This window comes from Ptychodera flava, chromosome 10, assembly GCF_041260155.1.
Source record: "Ptychodera flava strain L36383 chromosome 10, AS_Pfla_20210202, whole genome shotgun sequence".
Classification (NCBI taxonomy): Eukaryota; Metazoa; Hemichordata; class Enteropneusta; family Ptychoderidae; genus Ptychodera; species Ptychodera flava.
In genome coordinates this window covers 21,998,339-22,017,635 of record NC_091937.1, presented here as the reverse complement: position 1 = coordinate 22,017,635, position 19,297 = coordinate 21,998,339, and the positions used below count along the sequence as shown (strand labels likewise).

The 19,297-nt window shown below is 37.5% G+C and overlaps 1 protein-coding gene across 1 annotated transcript in view; it reads right to left on the bottom strand.

The window, feature by feature from the left end:
* Window positions 1-18,981, bottom strand: part of LOC139142252 (neuromedin-B receptor-like) — a 108,025-nt gene extending 89,044 nt beyond the window's left edge. Inside the window, exon 1 of the mRNA XM_070712137.1 lies at window positions 18,881-18,981. The gene's annotated coding sequence lies outside the window, so the exon portion shown is untranslated. The remainder of the gene's footprint in view (window positions 1-18,880) is intronic.
* Window positions 18,982-19,297: the final 316 nt, after the last annotated feature.

The window sequence follows — 19,297 nt, the reverse complement described above, 5'->3', positions numbered from 1 at the left end:
ATCGACAATAAAATCGCGGGGTGGGGGGGGGGCGGGATGGGGGTCACAGTGCAAAGTTTGGAACAAACAAAACAAATTACCCAACATTTTTCGATATTTGAAATTCAAAATGGCCGCCATTCCTATGTTAACTCTATGGGGGATTTTAGATTTTCAAAAAATAAATAAATAAATATAATAATAATAATAATAATAATAATAATAATAATAATATAATAATAATAATAATAATAATAATAATAAGACGGTGAAAGTTTTCCTTATACCAAAAGCTTTAACATGAGCCCCACAAATGGTAGATCAGAAAAGAATTGTAGAAATTGGAGAGTCCTAATATCTGTTCCCGATCGAGGCGCATTCTACCTTAATGTTCACTAACCATCTGAATATCTTCATAAAAGTTGGAGAGCCGGCCACCATCTTCGGTGTCAACGTTTATTCAGGTTGAGGCTCTACAACTGGCTAATGGCAACATCTGCCAAAACTGGCATTGTCTATATAGAGATACGGTGTGAGTTGTTTCAAGATTATCTTCAAACGACATTTTGCGATACCAGGAAATATTTTTTGGAAATGTAGGCCTAATACAGTGCGTACACATTTCAGGGACGTAGGTCATCGCTAGAGCATTTGCGTCGCTCTAAAACACTTGTGTACTATGGAACTGACAAGCGACATTTCATTTTACAAAAGCTGTTATTATGTAGATATTATTGGGAGAATAATTTAAAGTCGTGTTTGCGATGCAATGAGTTATCTTACTGTTTCATCTAACCGACAACTACAAATAGCTTCTTTTGGCGGGAAAATAAACTAACCGAGCCAGAGAGAGCTGAAAGTGCGTTAGACAACAAACGCCAACATTCATGGTATCTCTGTTGCTGGACACAGGCACCCGTATGTTTGCAATAAATGGATTGTCCGACATTTTCAGCGAAGTAAGCAGGGTATCTTTAGTTTCACTATGATCAAAACTTGCGGGCACACTGACTCTCAGTATAAATCGCTATTGGCCCAAAGGTGAAGTTATTTTTTATAAACTGACGAATTCATCTGCCATTTCACATTGTTCAGGTAAGCAGTTTAGCAAGTTACACAAGGTGCACACTGATTTTGTCATTGTGAGTGGCCATACATGTACGTGTGGTATATCTCTGCTTTCTTGTCACTGAACTCATGAACCACATTACCCATGCGTACTGCTGAAAGAGGGCAGTTAGAGGTTGTTAGCATTTGTGTGTTGCTAGTGAACAAAATTAAAAATTTGATGATAAACAAACTTTCTCACTGATGTACCATAAAACACGTACTTATAGATCGGGGTTACAGAGTGGCGGTGCAATCGATAATGGTGAATTGACAGTATTCCGAAAGGAACACAATTTGGCAAATTTAAGAGCGGGTAGCAAAATCTTTCAGTTTTTGTAAATCTCAATTTATCTTTGACAAAACATCTGGAAAATTCAGATGCACCGGACTCAGGTACAGATATTTTGCAATTGAGTGCTTTTGCGATATCTCAAGAACATGTATGACTTTAAAGAGGAAATCTCAACTAGAGAATTTCCTATAGATAGAGTGGAGCATCTTTTCATAGCATCTTTTCATTTTGCGAGAGAAAAATCCCATTCGTCGATGGGAAAAGTTGTTTCTGTATTCTATCCGATACTTAAAAAATATCCTTTCCCACTGTTACACATTCTCTGAAAAGGTTAGCATGAAGCAATGTATTTTCTCTAATAAATCAATAATAAGGAGGGTATAAATTTAAAAAGTATACAAAAAGATCACTGCAAGAGGTTTTGTAGTCTGCAAAGCGTCTTGATAATATCTTTTGAAAGGATAAGCAAAGAGGGTTGTACGCATGCACGGCTGCGTTGCCCGTGCAAAGAAGATCCATTGTAACAGCGCTGTTTATTAATTCGTATGCTGGCCGCGCTCCTTGCGAATACTATTTCTGACTTCATACATCTGTGAAAGACATGACCTGTAATAATCGACAACTAGATTACTCGTTCTGGTGAAGCATGCGACGTTCAATGGTCCAAAGCAAATTTTAAGACCTCAGTCTGCAGATGTACCCTGTAAGCGACGACTTAATATAGAAACCTGTACAGTGATATACATGCGTGACAAATATTCAATCCAGAAACCTACGATGTGCAATTTTCAAAGTTGATTTCACTTAATATTGCTATAATTGCCGGATACCATTGTAGTTTGACGGAGAAGATGGCGTCGGACTTCTTACGGCTTATAGCTGTCACCGATCGACAAAATACTTGTACACAAACTCTGTCTGCCTGCCTGTGTGTCTGTCTGTCTGCCTGTCTGTCTGTCTGTTTGTTTGTCTGTCTGTCCCTCTCCCTCCATATCTTTTTCAAACACACGCTCTCTCTCTCTCTCTCTCTCTCTCTCTCTCTCTCTCTCTCTCTCTCTCTCTCTCTCTCTCTCTCTCTCTCTCTCTCTCTCTCTCTCCTCTCTCTCTCTTCTCCCTCTCTCTCTTTCATATATCACGGTAACGAAACATACTGGATTGTGCACCTATAAAGATAAAAACGAACTTTGTTTACTAGTATTCCTAATATTCCTGTGTACACTAATTTTAACGTAGAGGAACCGAGGCAGGGTTTCATTCTATATTTCCATAATATCTTATTTTCATCTTTCACTTACAGCATACGGATGACAGGCTACGACTTATGAAAGTAAACTCATGGTAGTGATTTTGATGTAGCCAACGACACTAGAGCTATAGAATGTACTGTTAGATATCGTAAGAACGGCTCCACTTATCACATTCCTATACACAGACTTACTGCACTTCTGAAACATAAATAGAACTAAGTGCAATGACGTTGTTCCTCCATAGAATAAGCTAAGCCCAGAAAAATGTCTGTTCAAAGTACAGTGACTTTTGAAATGACAGGCGATAAGAAAATCATCCATTTTTGTTGTCTTTTTTTCTAAAATTGTCACTTTTATTACTAGATCACACCACTTTAAGCTATTGCGTCACATCAGCGGATGTAAGAGAGTCTTTCAGTAGGATAACTCCACAATCTTGCGAAACAACAATGACTTTGGAAGACTAACAAAATAACCTAAAGGCAAATGCGACGCCCTGTAGATTTCCATACCCCGTTTTATGATAAGCAAATTGCTACTCACAATCCGTGGGCCTTTGGGTACTATCGAGCTCCGTTCAATCATTTACTGAACGAATATACCTGCAAACAAAAAAGTATTATCTTGCTAGGCTTTTATTTTTCAAGCGTGTCTGCCAGCTAAATGTTAAATTTTCGCTTGCATGGAAGTGGTAATAGGCTACCTGGGGCGAATTTAATCCACTGGATAACAATCACAGTAGTGCAAATCACACCTAAGATGGTGCAATGAAAAAGGCGAGCCAAAGTGGGCACATATGACTTTTATATCATTGTGATTTCTCGTAGCCGCCGCACCGACCATTACATTTTGTAAAATAGTCGGTTACCATAAGGTTATCCTAGCTTTTAATGTAAGTACAATGATCTACTGGACTTCATTTTCTCAATATTTTTAGTTTCGATATTGTCCTCTTGCCTCGGCGTATCCGCTAAAGGTTTTTTTAGCCCTCTTTTTTCCCGAGCAACATCTAAAGAAGTGATAATTGAAAATTGCGAACACGTTTCGATTTTAAAGGGACCCGAGATCGTAATCAGTGAAACGTAAAGGTGGATTGAGGTACATAGAGATTGCTGCTTGCGTGCTGGCCTTGTCGACAACGTACCTTTGATACGACGCGTGGGAATTGGACGCGGGCGTTTGACGCGGGCATTTCTCAAACAACACAAACTGAATTGGATGCAGAGTTAGCACTTTATCCTAGTAAGGAAATACATTACACACGATTTCGAATACTCTCCATCGATATACGGAAAGATATGGGCGTACAAATCCAACGTTTTCACACACTCAGGGGCCATTCCTTCACTCACGCGATGAGCGTGTTACATTTATAGACTACAAACTGTAGCTTGTTAAATTGTATGGAACAAAAGAAGCGGATATTAATCAGAATGTGAACAAATTCACATCTTTTAGTGACATCACTTGTCAGAGAGAATGGAAAAGGAAGATGTCGACTCCAAACAAAACGACGCCTACCCCTTCGCTTTGTTCAGACAGCTTTCGGTCACACACATTACTGCGAAGTGTCGGCGACTTCGATGAAGGTAGCATGCAGGATAAGTGATTGGTAATGGAAATGTTCTGTGGATTCATCGATTGCGGTTAAATAGAAAGCGATACAAGTGATGCAGCGTCTTGCTATTCTTCTAACAGCCACTCCAAAGGATATCAATCAATCGGTAAAACTGTATGTCGCCATGAATCATCAACTGGCCATCAAAGTTCGGTTGATGTTTACTGCAACGTCATGTTGCATTATATATATATATACATATACATATACATATATATATATATACATATATACATATATATATATATATATATATATATATTATGTATAATATATATATATAATATATATATATATATATATATATATATATATATAAACAGATTACTTCAAGTACAAAGTAATGAAATCTATTACTTAAGTTTCATGCATCTTGCAATCCTCAGATAGAGTGAAAGGATTACTAGCTCGACACTCTTACATATATGATCGGGACGAACCATTCTATTTGTAGGTAGTGTTAAAATTCGATAAATGATATTGTTTTGGTGACGACATTTTGAAACCAACTCAGAGCGTTTCTACACTGTTAAACAAACGTTCTGAGTTGGTTTCAAAATGTCGTCCCGATCATATATGTAAGAGTGTCGAGCTAGTAATCCTTTCACTCTATCTGAGGATTGCAAGATGCATGAAACTTAAGTAATAGATTTCATTACTTTGTACTTGAAGTAATCTGTTTATTTATAACGCTCTGCTTTTTGCATTGATCACTGTAATTTCCCTCGAGGACATCTGTATACTTCAATATACACACACACACATATATATATATATATATATATATATATATATATATATATGATTGAGTTGAAATACTGACGTATGTATCATACATACATACATACATACATACATACATACATACATACATACATACATACATACATACATACATACATACATACATACATACATACATACATACATACATACATACATACATACATACATACATACATACATACATACATACATACATACATACATACATACATACATACATACATACATACATACATACATACATACATACATACATACATACATACATACATACATACATACATACATACATACATACATACATACATACATACATACATACATACATACATACATACATACATACATACATACATACATACATACATACATACATACATATATTAGGCATAAATATATGCCTGTAGCCACTGAACAAATCCATTCAGCTCTGACACCAGCCACTGATGCAAAATCATGTTCAGGTCGTTTGTTTCCTGAAAGTGGAACCATTATCAACGCAAATAATCACTCTGCAGAATCTTAAATTAAAAAAAACCCACGAGAGTAGCCCATTACATTATACCCCCTTCTTGAACGTATTTTCGAAAGGGTTGTGTTTTTTCTCTATGCCCTCGAAAATTCAATTACGAATGCTGTAATCAAACAGCGTTACAAAGTGACCGTTTGCCTTCTTCTAATTGATATATGACAGGGAATTACCTGTGAAATGGGCGACCATGGGAACATGCGCCTCGGGCCAAGATGAAAAGATGTATGCCTTAACGATACTGTATGGAGATTCTTTGCCAGTATGAGTCATTGCAGCTTTACCCCTGTGTAAGTAAATCCAAAACACTACTTTACTGAGCAGATATCAAGACGATAACATTCTGCATATCTACTTTGAAGCCATTAGTCCATAGAAAAATGCTTTTATTTTGAACAAACTACCAAACAAATACATTTCATTAAGAAAAACATCAGAGGCAAGTAACTACCGATGTATCATTTGAAAAATATGTTTGTGAATGTTTTTTTTAATTTACCATTTCTCCACATCGGTGTTATGCATTCGAGTCTGGGAGAGAATGCACTATAACTCAGGACGGCGGACAGCACTGTGTATAATTCATAATCGACTGTGAAAAGATGGAAGGACGCTAAGCTTTTCATCCGGCTTTATTATTTTAATGGAAGAGAAACGAGGATCTCCGGGGGCGTTGAGAAAAGTTTTCCGGTCAGACCTGCTGATTAGTTCACTCTTTCAAAGATATTACAACATCATGGTTACAAACTGAAGCTACTGTCCTAGCTGAATCGCCGCTACTAAAGAACGCCCAGATTCTTATATTTTTGATGCAATGTTTAATTCGTTTACACGTGGCTTAATGTCAAATCGCGCGTGATCATACGATTAAGAAGTGAGCGGAAAATTCGCATTAAGAAGGATTTGGCTAAAATCCCAGTGAAATTTAATGCATAAAACAGCTTAAATATTTAAGATGGAATCATATTTAATTTTCTACCAGGAGACAGGACAACTTAGTTCATTTGATCACGATGAATAACAGACAAAATGGTAGCGTTACAGAACTGCCATATTTGTCTCCTTATTTGGTTATGTGGTGAATTTGCGTAAATGTCTCGGCGTATCAAGGAACGACTGATGACCGAATAGCGTCCGATGTATCATTGACTTTCAAACTAAATTTGAAGTGTATTGCTCTAGTTCACAGCATTCATTTAATAAATTTTCCTTCATAGAAAAGAAAAATGTGAAATTTAACAAAATGGATAAAACCGTATAGATAAAATTTATCAATTTCACATAAAGTAACAAAAGAGAAAAGGCAGGTCTATGTATGTACTTAAAAACTATCTACTGTTGATTGACCAATCAGAGTGCTCAATTCAGGGTGTTTTATTTACTCATAAAGCCTTGGTCACCAAATTCCAGAAACGAATGACAGCGCCGTAGTAAAGTACTGTCCAATCAAAAGTGAACATGTCATATTCTGTAGACATCTGGTACGTTTTAATATTCAAATTTGGTAACACAGCGGAAACCAGCTGCAACACAAAATCTGCTGTGCCCTAGGGCATTTATATAATGTGCCCTAGGGCATTTATAGGATATTCCATTACATTAGAAGGCTATTTCACAAATAAAGTTTTAATTCATATCCTAAAAATGTTACATTGACAAAGGGGACGGTTGACGTAAACACATTGAAAATGAAAATATATCAGTTAGGGGCGATAGTTTTTAAGTCGGATAAAACCCTCGTACTCGGGCTCTTCTGGTATATAAAGTCCAACCCTACGATAAAATGTCTCGGCCTGCGGCCTCGACATTTTATCATTGGGTTGGACTTTATATACCAGAAGAGCCCTCGTACTCGGGCTTTATCCTATACATAAAAACCAAAGTCCTTGCACCAATGCTGTTTACATATATTTCTATACTTACAGGTCAGTTCGTCTTTCTATCTACGTATTTAATAGCAACGTATCTTTCTGCATACCAAGTATCGGTCTATTTGTCGATACACAAGGAAAAAGTCGTTTCTTTGTTTCTGTGGTCAATATTGGTAATCAAGTCCAGCGTACCCGTAAATGTGACCAAATGCTTTCAAAGTAGCTGATGCAAACATCGACGCTGAAGCGCGCAAGCATCGCAGAAATGAATGTTGTCTGGGGTGTAGTTTAAGTGAATTTGCCGGGTTTAACCTACAAAAGTGCCTCGGGGTTTTATTCGCTGTAACTCTCGTGAGCATCCTAAAGTGTTTGAACCAAAGGGTTAGTCTAAACTGCATTGCATGCCAAGTTACTGAGGTATCTCTTGTGTAAAGGATGAGTAGACACATGCAGGGATTCAAGCAGAAATTCAGCTGAGTCTTAAGCCATTTACATCCATATAAATTATCCCTTTCTTATTTCATGGTAAAGTGTGAAAGTAAACATGAAGCTGTGATTTAATCCTTTAAAAGGTTATAATGCTGCTCTGTAAATACGATTTAGCCAAGGACAAGTTTGAGTTCCAAAGAAAATACATGAAAAGCGTATTTGGAAACCACGAATGCGCTGAATGTATATATATAATATTTATTATTATTATTATTATTATTATTATTATTGTTGTTGTTGTTGTTGTTGTTGTTTGTTGTTGTTGTTGTTGTTATATGGTTACACCTGATTAGAAGCACATAGACAAAATACAAAAAGAGTAAAACTATGCAATAACAAGTCATTGACAATGACATAGTCCCCGCTGGTAAATGGAACTTTGTCAGTGGAAGTGAATAAATTGAAGTGAATATAATGCACATGAAAAAAAATGAGGCTACCAAAGAACTGTTTGAGACTGATGCCCATACTGGCATTTATTGTAAACAAGTAGACATTTGTTTAAGAAATGTCAAACTGGTCCAGGCATGTCTGCGTTATGGCCCTTGAAATGAAAAATTCGGAATGCCATATTTGAACCTAAAATGCCTTGAGTTCATTACAGAAGAGACTTACTACAATTAGCTAGTGATACTGTTACATGCCTTTGTTGACTGCTAAACCTTTGTATGATCAATATCTGCAGCAAGTGACATCAGATTAAATGCAATCATTAAGGATATCGATTACTAATTACTAACATTTTTCCGTGCTCAGGGATACCAGGTTTCGTAAAATTTGACGCAAGGGTTCAAGACATTCACACTAATTCAGTATGCAAATTAGCAAATAATTGAAACGACTGCGCTAAATGTCATTACATTTTATTTCAGCACTGTGAGATCAACATTTGTATCAAGTTTCATCTTAATTACGAAAATTTACTAAATATACAAATTAATAATTAACTGACATGATACTGCCAAATGTGTTTGCAAGCTATTACAGCACTGAAAGATCAGCATTTGTACTAAGTGTCATTAAATTCCATCCCTTATTTCTGGATATATCAAATGACTATAAAATATCATTAAATATAAACATTTAAATATAGCAATAATTGACATGGTTATGCTAAACTTATCACAGCATTTTTAGCTTAACATCTCTAACAATTGTCATCAAATTTGATGATGTACATGTCACCCTAGTTACAAATTCATTAAACATGAAAATTGGCACAAAGGTGAAATAATGTGCTAAATTATTTTTGCAAGCTATTACGACTCTTTGAGATCAAAATACTTACCCCTTTTCATCAAATTTGATATAGTATTTCTTGACATATCACCCAAATTATGAAAATTCATCAAACATGCAAATCAGCAATTAATTGTCATCATACTGTAAATGTGTTTGCATGCTATTGCAACACTGTGAGATCAACATCACGTTTCATCAAATTTGCTGCAGTATTTCTAGACATATCACACTAATTATAAAAGTTAATTAAATGTGCAAAGTAGCAATTAAAAGACACGATACTGCTAAATGTCTTGGCATGCTATACAATACTGTGAGATCAACATCTGTACCACATTTCATCGAATTTGATGCAGTATGAATTAATTATGCAAGTTAGCAATTAATTCGCATGATACTGCTAAACGTCTATGTACATCATTTCAGGACTCTGAGCTCAAAAACTGTACCAAGTTTCATCAAATTTGAGTCAGTATTTCTTGTCATATCACCCGAAGTATGAAAATTAAATATGCAAATTAGCAATGAACTAACACAATATCGGCACATGTCTTTGTGCCTTTATGTCTCTCCTATGTGTAAACTGAATGTACAAAATGTTTCGGTCTGGCGTCAGCACGTTGAGACTAAAACTGAACTAGCATTGCATCACTGTGCCGACTTCAGTTATACTTCTTATTTTGTCTACAACCGAGTTACAATTCATTCTTTAGCGTTTACCATCAAAGAGAATATCGAACATATATTATCTTAATAAGTTGAAAAGTCTTCCTCCGACCATTTAATACCAGACGCAGCATAGAGAAACTCTGACATTATAAACGTCTTAATAATTTGAACCTTTCCCAATGTAGTAAGATTCTTATTCTTAGCAGATTAAGTCAGTGTCTGATCGATTATTTCATGATTTCATAATTCATTTCATCAGATTATTTCAGCTCTCACTAAATGCGAATTTCAACAAATGGGTCGGATGTGAATCCTAACGGCTGACTGTCACAATTTTATTTTATTCCCATGCTGCATTACTTCGTCCTTTACCGCACTAATCTTCAAACAGGAAACGTTTCAAAAAGACTCAACCGTCTCAGCATGTTTACACATCAAATAACATCCAAGAAAAATAATGTACATATTTTACCAATTGTAATTTCTCCTTCTTCTCCGATTTGAATTTTATGTAAGTTTATTATCGCAAAATTGATGATGTTATTGCCTATGTTTTGCCTGTTTTGTTTTGTTTGTTTGTTTTCATATTATTCAGTCCCCGGATGTAAATTTCCAGCGAAGAATGACACAAGGGATAAAGTCATGTACAATCAAGCCAAGATTAGCATGGATCGGGGAGGATTGATGGAATGGCATAGGGAAGGACTAATTGCTGAATAGGGAATCCAAACGAGAATTAACTAGATAACATCGGTTGGCATACTTATTCTATAAAGGAGGTTTGCCTTATTATGCCTCTGTTTTCAAGATCACGTGATCTATTTTACCACAGGTGTTGCAGTAATTTGGAAAAGCAGCAGATGAACGATAATTGAGCGCTGATATCTCCCATGCTTCCTACATGTACACCAGAATTTGTAACCTACGATGTGCATTACGGGTATGCAATCTCGGTTTCATTTAAACCTGCAGGAGTTTCCTTAATTATTTTTTGCTCTTAATAGTCAGCTTCTTTTTTTCCAGAAATATTGTTATGTTGAGAAAAGGAAATCTTATGATGGCACTAATTAGGTTGTCTTTGAATCCCCCACCCCCGTTGAAAGAGTAAATAAAGTGGATACCATTTAAGGCCCACTCCCAGCTCCCCGTTGATTAGTATTTTTCAGAATTGTCCACTCTATTGGCGATACGTTATTAGCTGTCGTGAAAGCCGACTCATTTCTGCAATTACCGGTCTCTATCGTTCAATTATGTGTCTAAAAATAACGCTGTCTAGCACAGAAAACCCACGACTACACAACTTGCAGTCTTCCATCGTGGCGACTGCTTGGACATCATCTGTCACGATGTGCTCTTTAATCAGCTTTCGCCTCTTTCGGTTCATCTTTTACGGAGGGTAACTCCCCTCCCCCTTCAATGACCTAGGAAACCAAATTGTCAGAAATTGGAAAAAAAAATCGTCGCCAAGTTTTTACAACTTTCAATGGCTTATCTACAAACAAAGGCGCCTGGAAACCTGGAAAATTAATCGAAATGCTGGCCGCTTTGCTGGAGTAAATAACGCTAAATAACACTACATCACAGTGATTTGTTGCGAAACAAACTCACGAATTCCCTTTCAATGAAAATATTGGGAGCTTTGACGATGATGATGATGATAGTGGTGGTGGTGGTGGTGGTGGTAGTGGTGGTGGTGGTGGTGATGATGACGGTGATGCTGATGATAGTGGGGGAGGGGTGGGGTGTTGGTGGTGATAATAATTGTGATGGTGATTATTATGAAATGTACAAAATCGTACAAGTTTGTTTTTTCTGGTATTATATCATGTCGGGTATTTAAATAGGCATAAAAATGATAAATACATTTAAAAATTACCTTTCTCCGCCTTTAGGTAGAACGCGCCTCGCGGAACAGATATACGAACTCTCAAACTTTTAGAATTCTTTTCTGATCTACCACTAGTGGGGTTCATTTTAAAGCTCTTGGTGTAAGAAAACTGTTCACTGGCTTAGTTTTTCGAAATTCGAAAACTTTATTTTTCTCCATCGAGTTAACAAACTGATGGCGGCCATTTTGATTTTGAAATATCGGTAAATCTTATGTTATTTGTTTCTCTAGTACCAAAATTTGCAAGGTGATCCCCGATTTTATTCTTAATTTTGAAAGTGAATGTTTGAAAGATTCCTTCGGGAAAGTTTGAGCAAAAGTTAAGTCTTTCACTTTCGAGGCGCATACTACCTTACGTAATTGTTACAAAATCGTCACAATCATGTTGACAGAATAGCGCTAATTCCTTGAACCACTGTCGGAGTTGAACGTTTCAGTCGAGAATGTCTTATCATTTTGCAAAATTAAATATTGTTTACATGTCATTATCATTTTTACGTTGGTGAGACAACGCCTCACAGAATCCTGTACTTGCCAGTGACGTAAGCTCTCTCGCGCCCTTTGCGACTGCACAACAGAGATGGCATCGAAATCGACTTAAAGTAATACGCGCCTTGGTACTGCAAGGGAAAATTTAACTTTTCATTTTCACAAAATTAAGCCAGTGAAAGTTTAACTTCCTCCGAGGGCTTCAAATTAAGCCCTCACAAGCGATGGGCTAGAAATGTTCTGGCAAAAATATTAAGAGTCCGGGTATCTGCCTCTGAGGCGATAGTGTGCAATTTTAATGTAAGTGCTAAGTGCGATCAAATTGGTTCAAACATTTAGGTAAACAAGGAAGACTTTGGTCTTACTTTCCATTTTTGTGTTGTATGAAGTTTGTTCCTGAAGTATTCGGCGACACCAAATGCAAAACACTTTGTGGTTCTAGTTTTAAATAATCTTATCTATTTGCCCTGATTTTTTCAATGGGTTACCTCGCATAAATAGCTCCGTGTCGTCTGCAACCAAAGGATTTAATGCATTCACAAACTATTAGCAGCAGATACACTGTTTACTGTTATCTTTTTATTACCAAAGAACATTTTCACTGTTTTTGGATAATTACTAGGAATATCGTGACGCAATGATGAAATAATGATTGACATAATGTTGTGATTGTCTTTTTCGTTTTCAATATAGGAAATGAAACCATCCTACAATAACTCCAATCGTGCTCACGCGCATTAACTTCGCGCATACACAGCCATCAAAAAAATAGCACGACATTGTTGAGCTGATTTCCGGATGCGTGTGCACGTATTTTATGTCTTCTCGCCATGAATAAAATTAAAATGTTGCTGATAAGGTAAGATTTCGCAGCATTATGGACACAGTCAAAATCATCAATAGATGAGAACACAACGCATAATTTACCCATTCTGTGTCTTGCTTCGCTCGCAAAATAAACACAAACAACTAAGACATTGATTATCATGGAGCTCAACAGTCACATTACGAGGAGCAAGCTCCAACAAAAGCGGTCAGAGTAATCTACTTCGTCAGCCGGCGTCTGTCCTGTGACCGAGAGCGAGTATCGTTTGGCAACGTCGAAATGATGATGACGGCTGATCGGGTGGCTGGGAGAAGCCCCTGACGAAAGGAGAGAAATTTTGCATTTCATTTGGCGCAGAAACTTGAAGAGATCGTTGTCACAATGGTTAGGACGACATTTGATGTCAAAGATGTATCGCGTTTCATTTTTTGAACAACTGACTCCACTACGGGGGTGCCATGATGCTGCAATGAGTACTGTGTACTATTTAAAGCACATCCGAAACAGGTGCGGGAAGAGCTGAAGGAAGTTGTACCACAAAGGAAAATTGGTATGAAAATGTGCTGCAATACACGTAGCCAGGCATTTTTCTAATTCTGGTGTTCGTTTTATGTACCCCTATAGTCTATGTCAATAGCAAAAAAATTCTTGTATATCGAGATATTATAAATGGGCGCTATCGCCAGCATAAGTGTTCAACGCCGTCATCTTTCTAATCATTCGTGGCCACTGATTTGGCAGTACTATCGCATTGAGAGACGTGACTTATCTCAATCTCTGAAAAGTGCAAAGTGCCCAATATCAGCCTCTGAAAAGAAGTTATCTGTCGAATTCTCTTGTTGGCAATAATCATAGCAGATCGGAGAAGTAGGAGAGAGGGAGTGACGTCAGACTCACGCGATCCGCAAGAAAAGATCAAGCACGTTTGAAGGCGTTCATTGTTCGACTGAATTACAACCCTGGCACATTTAAAGAAAACTTTGCCGTTTTTCTATGTTCTATACACTCTCTATAACTCTTATACATGTTGGCGACTGATACAAATAACATTTGTGACACCTGGTAATTTGACAGATCGTTCTGTGAAGGCTTAGAGACGATCATTTTGCGCGCAAAATACCACTTTTGAATTCGTATTCATTTTAGTCTGTTCAATCTGTATCCTGCCGACCAATTTTCCTTTTTTTCCATCGTGACAGATACAACTGCCACAGTTGAAGTCACTAAGGGATGGCCGGTGGCGTTTTGCATTCAAAACCACAGTCTCTGGCATATATCGTTCATATTTTTTTCTGATTCAATACCGATCAAATAACTGCTGGTCAAACAGAACGGACAGCTATCATTATAACAACCATTATGTTTGTTTGAAGGTTTTCTTCCGGTTTGACTATTCCCACATTATTGCCTTGCGGTATGGCTGGTTTTCAAGTTAAGTCACTACTGTGATTGAAAAGCGTCATTATTCAGCAAATTGGACGGACATATGTCAAAAAAAATTATGTTTCCGATAACCCGGCCTAGCCTAGAAATCGAGCGGACCCTAGACATATTTTTCGCATTTATAAAAATTTTGAGTAAATTCTCAAAATTTTACAATATTTTATGGGTCTCAGCCAATAAAAAATTACAAATAAAAATGGGAGGCATGTTACCGGAAATACAAAATACTTTTCTTATTTGGCCTTACGATGTCAATAATTGTGCGTTTTGCCACACAGTAAAGACACAAAACAAAACTGATATGTTGAGCTTCTGATTTTTCTCACAACCCTTTATGATCTGACTCCGTTTCTTGCGAGACGTATTATCGGCGAGGAGCTCCACTTGTGACGCACAAGCTTCTGTAACTGAGTGAATTTCAGCAAAGTTGGCAATTTCAAAAAAAGACAGTCGTCTACTCATGCGTAGAGAGCAGTGTCAGCTCATCCCACTGACTTGCGAGCAGAAGTGCACTTATTGCACCCGTGTTGCGTTGTAATTGTCTTTGAACGCCCGTGAAAGTCTTTCAGACAAGCTATGTTACACACGTATTCAAAATGGTGTCAGCAGGGTCGATTCCAACATGAAATTGTGAGATGCCGGCACATCTTCACGTAGCTTAAAATCACTTTTAAGAAACCGCTGAAAGGTTTTCACAGAAAGGACATGACGATGCTGCAATCTCGATCAGTCCACCCTCTTTCCCCTTTCCCCCCTCCTCATTCCGAAATTTTGATAAAGTGATACGCGCTACGTTGCATGGGCTATGGGTAATTCCATGCAAAGTAGGTCAAAGGTGAGTCTTGTGTTTGTTTTTAGTTTGTTTGTTTGTTGTTTGTTTGTCTGTTGTAATTATTCTGATCTGAACACTTCAACCCAAAACAAGCGCAATCGTGAAGAAAATGGAAACTTGTTTTATAGTCGGTCGTCATATATCCAAAATGTCAAAGAATACTCAACTTCGGAAAAAACCTGTAAAAGTGCCGACGGAAAAACGGGCAGTGAGACGAAATACGGCAGTGCACCCCACTTTCAATATCCCTAAATCTGTTCTTCAACACGTACTGGAAATAGCAAGGGATGTTTGTGGTATTGAAATGCCAAATACGTAGTAGCAAGGCTGTTTGTGGTGTTGAAATACCATACACGTAGTAGCAAGGGAAGTCTGTGGTGTTGAAATACCCTACCATGTGCCCTATATAACGAAGTTGTCATGGAAAAGACAGCTTCACTTCTGAGAATATTCCTTAAGCAGTGTGAGAGTCACAGTATATGGTAACTCTGGACGGGTGGAAACCTTATCATGCTCCCAAAGCATGCTGCTTATCCAACATGTACAGGATTAAACTCCAGATATTAGATATCGAAAGCCGGACGTAATTCAATATCTCGGATTAGGATGGCGTTAAATCGCCATGAACATGTATATTATTGATGCCGTCAAAAGTACAATAAATACGGCAACGTAACAAAATACTATTGATCACAAGTCCCGTGTATGTAACTTGTCAATGGCACTGGAGGAGAGAGGAAAAGAGAATACCATAGAATGATAATCGTAGTATCTTTTTAAAATTAATAAAAAAAAATTGGCGAGTTACGCAGTTCATTTTGGCATCCTTCCGAGTTGCCGCCTTTGGTAAGAACGCACGTATATTTGAATATTTCAAATTATGGTGTAGACCATTGTGTTGATTATTAAGAAAAAATGAAGAAATACTTAAAGTAACAACGGGGTGAGGTTTTAGGTTGAGCAATATTTCCTTCATATGTAGTCGATTGTCAAGCCGTTGAGTTCTCGTGTCTGTTGATGGAAATGTTAATAATAGAGAGATAAAGACGCCCATCCGTAAACGAAAACTAAAATCTCCGGTCAGTATGACTGAGTCGATACGTCTGAAACCGACTGAATCCCTGCAAACGTCACGCAAATGCGTACGTACACCACTCTTCGTAGCGTGCTCCCTGGGGGCACAATCTTAATCTCTCTAATGTACGGGTAAGTCAGGCGCCGTATAGCGCTCTGCTTTTACAAAAATGTTGTAAAATGAGAGAGAACTGCTCAGCTTTCTCGGTGCCAGACCGTCCTATCACCGATGTCTCTGTCTTAACTTGTACCATAGCGTAGAACAGGGTTATGGGATCCGTCCTATGTCAGAAACACTTAATGTCGGATTGGCATCTGTGGCAAAAACTTTTGAAGTGTCAGTTGTGACGAGAAAATACTGTCATTTTCCCAACGATTTTGTCGGATATTTAGACAGCTACCGTTTGAGTTAACGTTCTACGAAGTGAATTATCATTAAGGTAAATGCGCCTCTGGGACAGATATTCGGGATCTCAAATTTCTACAATTCTCTTTCTGATCTACCACTTGAAGGGGGCTCATTTTAAAGCTCTTTGTGTAAAAAAATTTTAACCGTCTTAGTTTTTTGAAAATCAAAAAGTTTTGTTTTCGCCATAACGGATTGCGGCCATTTTGATTTTAAATATTGGCAAATCTTGGGTAATTTATTTCTCTAGTATCAAAATTTGCACGGTGACCACCGATTTTTATTCTTGATTTTTGAAAGGGCCTGGTTGAAAGGTTCCTTGACAAATGTTTGGACAAAAGTTTAAGTCTTTCACTTTCGAGGTGCATGCTACCTTAATGCTCGTAAATGAATTGTGATTCCACAGCAGAACCCAATTTAAGACTAAACGCAAAAAAACGGTTACACGTTTGCCATTGAAAGACTTTCAAACTGTTTTGGTAAAAACATGCCTCTCTTCTGAATGACACCTTTTGTACTGTTCGAGAAGACGGCAATGATGATAAGCCCTCTGAATTCAAAGTCACGGCGATAGGAGTCTCTCGTCCAGTGTGTTGCACGCAACGCGTCCAAAGCATGTAGTTTGCATTAAGGTAATATGCGCCTGGAAACTGAAACCTTTGCTCAAACTTTGGCTCCAATTTTCCTCAAGGAATATTTCAACCATTCTCTCTCATACTCTAGAATAAAAGTCGAGGTCACCGTACAAATATTTTCACTAGAGAAACAAATCACCCAAATTTACTGATATTTGAAATTCAAAATGGCCGCCATATCTGTGTTAACTTTATGAAGAAAAATGCAATTTTCGATTTTCCAAAACTATAGACGGTAAAAAGTTTTCTCACACCAAGTGCTTGAAAATGAAACCCCACAAGTGGTAGATAAGAAAATAATTGTAAAAGTTTAAGAGTCCGTATATTTGTTCCGGAGGCGCATTCTACCTTAACGTGGAAAGATATTTTGCGACAATTGGTCACTAGGGATCGTATGAAGCTACGAATACACAGTAAGAGTGGGGATTTGGCCGGGCTTGGTGACTGGGTGCCGTATGTTGTGGGTTCGAACCCCGAATGAAGACACTGTATTCTGCTTTGCGGTGTTTTCTGCAATACCACCTGCGACAGGAATATCGACTACAACATGGCTGAGACAGGTCTCATCTTGAACATCTTTTCTTGAACTGATACGTTACATTACTTATTTTGTGATGGGGTGTCCTCTTCAGTCCTTCGCCTTGCCACCATAACGTGATCAATTAGCATATATAAATATTTTGATTTAAACTATCAATGATTTTGCTTGCGTCATCAAAGTGATTCAATTCCAAGAGGATCGAGTCTGTAATTCTCCCACTGCTTCCAGGCTTTTATGCAACATGAGAAAATAACCATGCTTTCAAGATTGAACATGAATCACCATGACTTCATAGCGAGCGAACTAGCAAATCATTCAGTTGGTTTTCCTATGATATATGTTATCTGTATCTGCTGGTTACTACGTAAAGATATAACTCACAATTAAATATCTATATTCACTTTAAACATTTCGTTTTCAGAAAATCCTCGAACCGATAGTAATCGAATTATTTACTGTTGTGTCTCACAATAACTATAGCCTTTTTTAAAGATATAACATTAAATATGTCACATGTGAAAGAGATCATGTTATATTTCAACGACAACCCGCATGGTCTATCAGTATCATCTGTTGAAGCATACTGACAGGTCAGCCTGCCTGTATTCATTGCTGATGAAGATGACTATGCCTAGTAGCGCCAGACACTGAAGCGGTCTGTCAGTCAGACCTTTTGGTCTTACAACACCCATACATCTCAGTGTCAGATAACTCCGCATGTGTTGCCGAACAGATCTTGTACACATTTGCTGCCAAAGAAGACTTTGTACCAGATGCTTAAAGTTTGGTTTGTGCAAGTCCACGGCATATTTCCATTCTCTAAAAACCGGGAAAACGACGCTTTGTTTATTACGAAATCCACACAAACAGTCATGAACACACACGTAAGAAAGAAAGAAATCTTTCACACTTACCTTTCCTTATACAACACATAAATATTCCTCGTACTTGTGATAGCTGTGTGTTGAACGATACCGTTGTGTCACCAGTAAAGAGTTGAGAGCGCCCTATGTTTGACAAACAGAATCCATCCCTTTTAATGGTAGCAAGAGACTCCCTAGGTACATGAGTTTTTTAATATACACTTTCTCACATTAACCCCCTAGTGTTATGATGACGGATTTTTCAAGACATTTCTTCTTACGTAATGTGAACGAATTGTACTTACGTTAATGAGAGTGTCAAGAGACCAACATTAGCATAAGGTTGAAGATTAAGAAGCATGCCTACCGTTCATTTTGTGGAGGGACCGTGATTAAATTGACAGGAAATTGTGAAAAAAACGACCATGATAACACCATAATTATATGTATTATGCCCCTTAGTGTTAT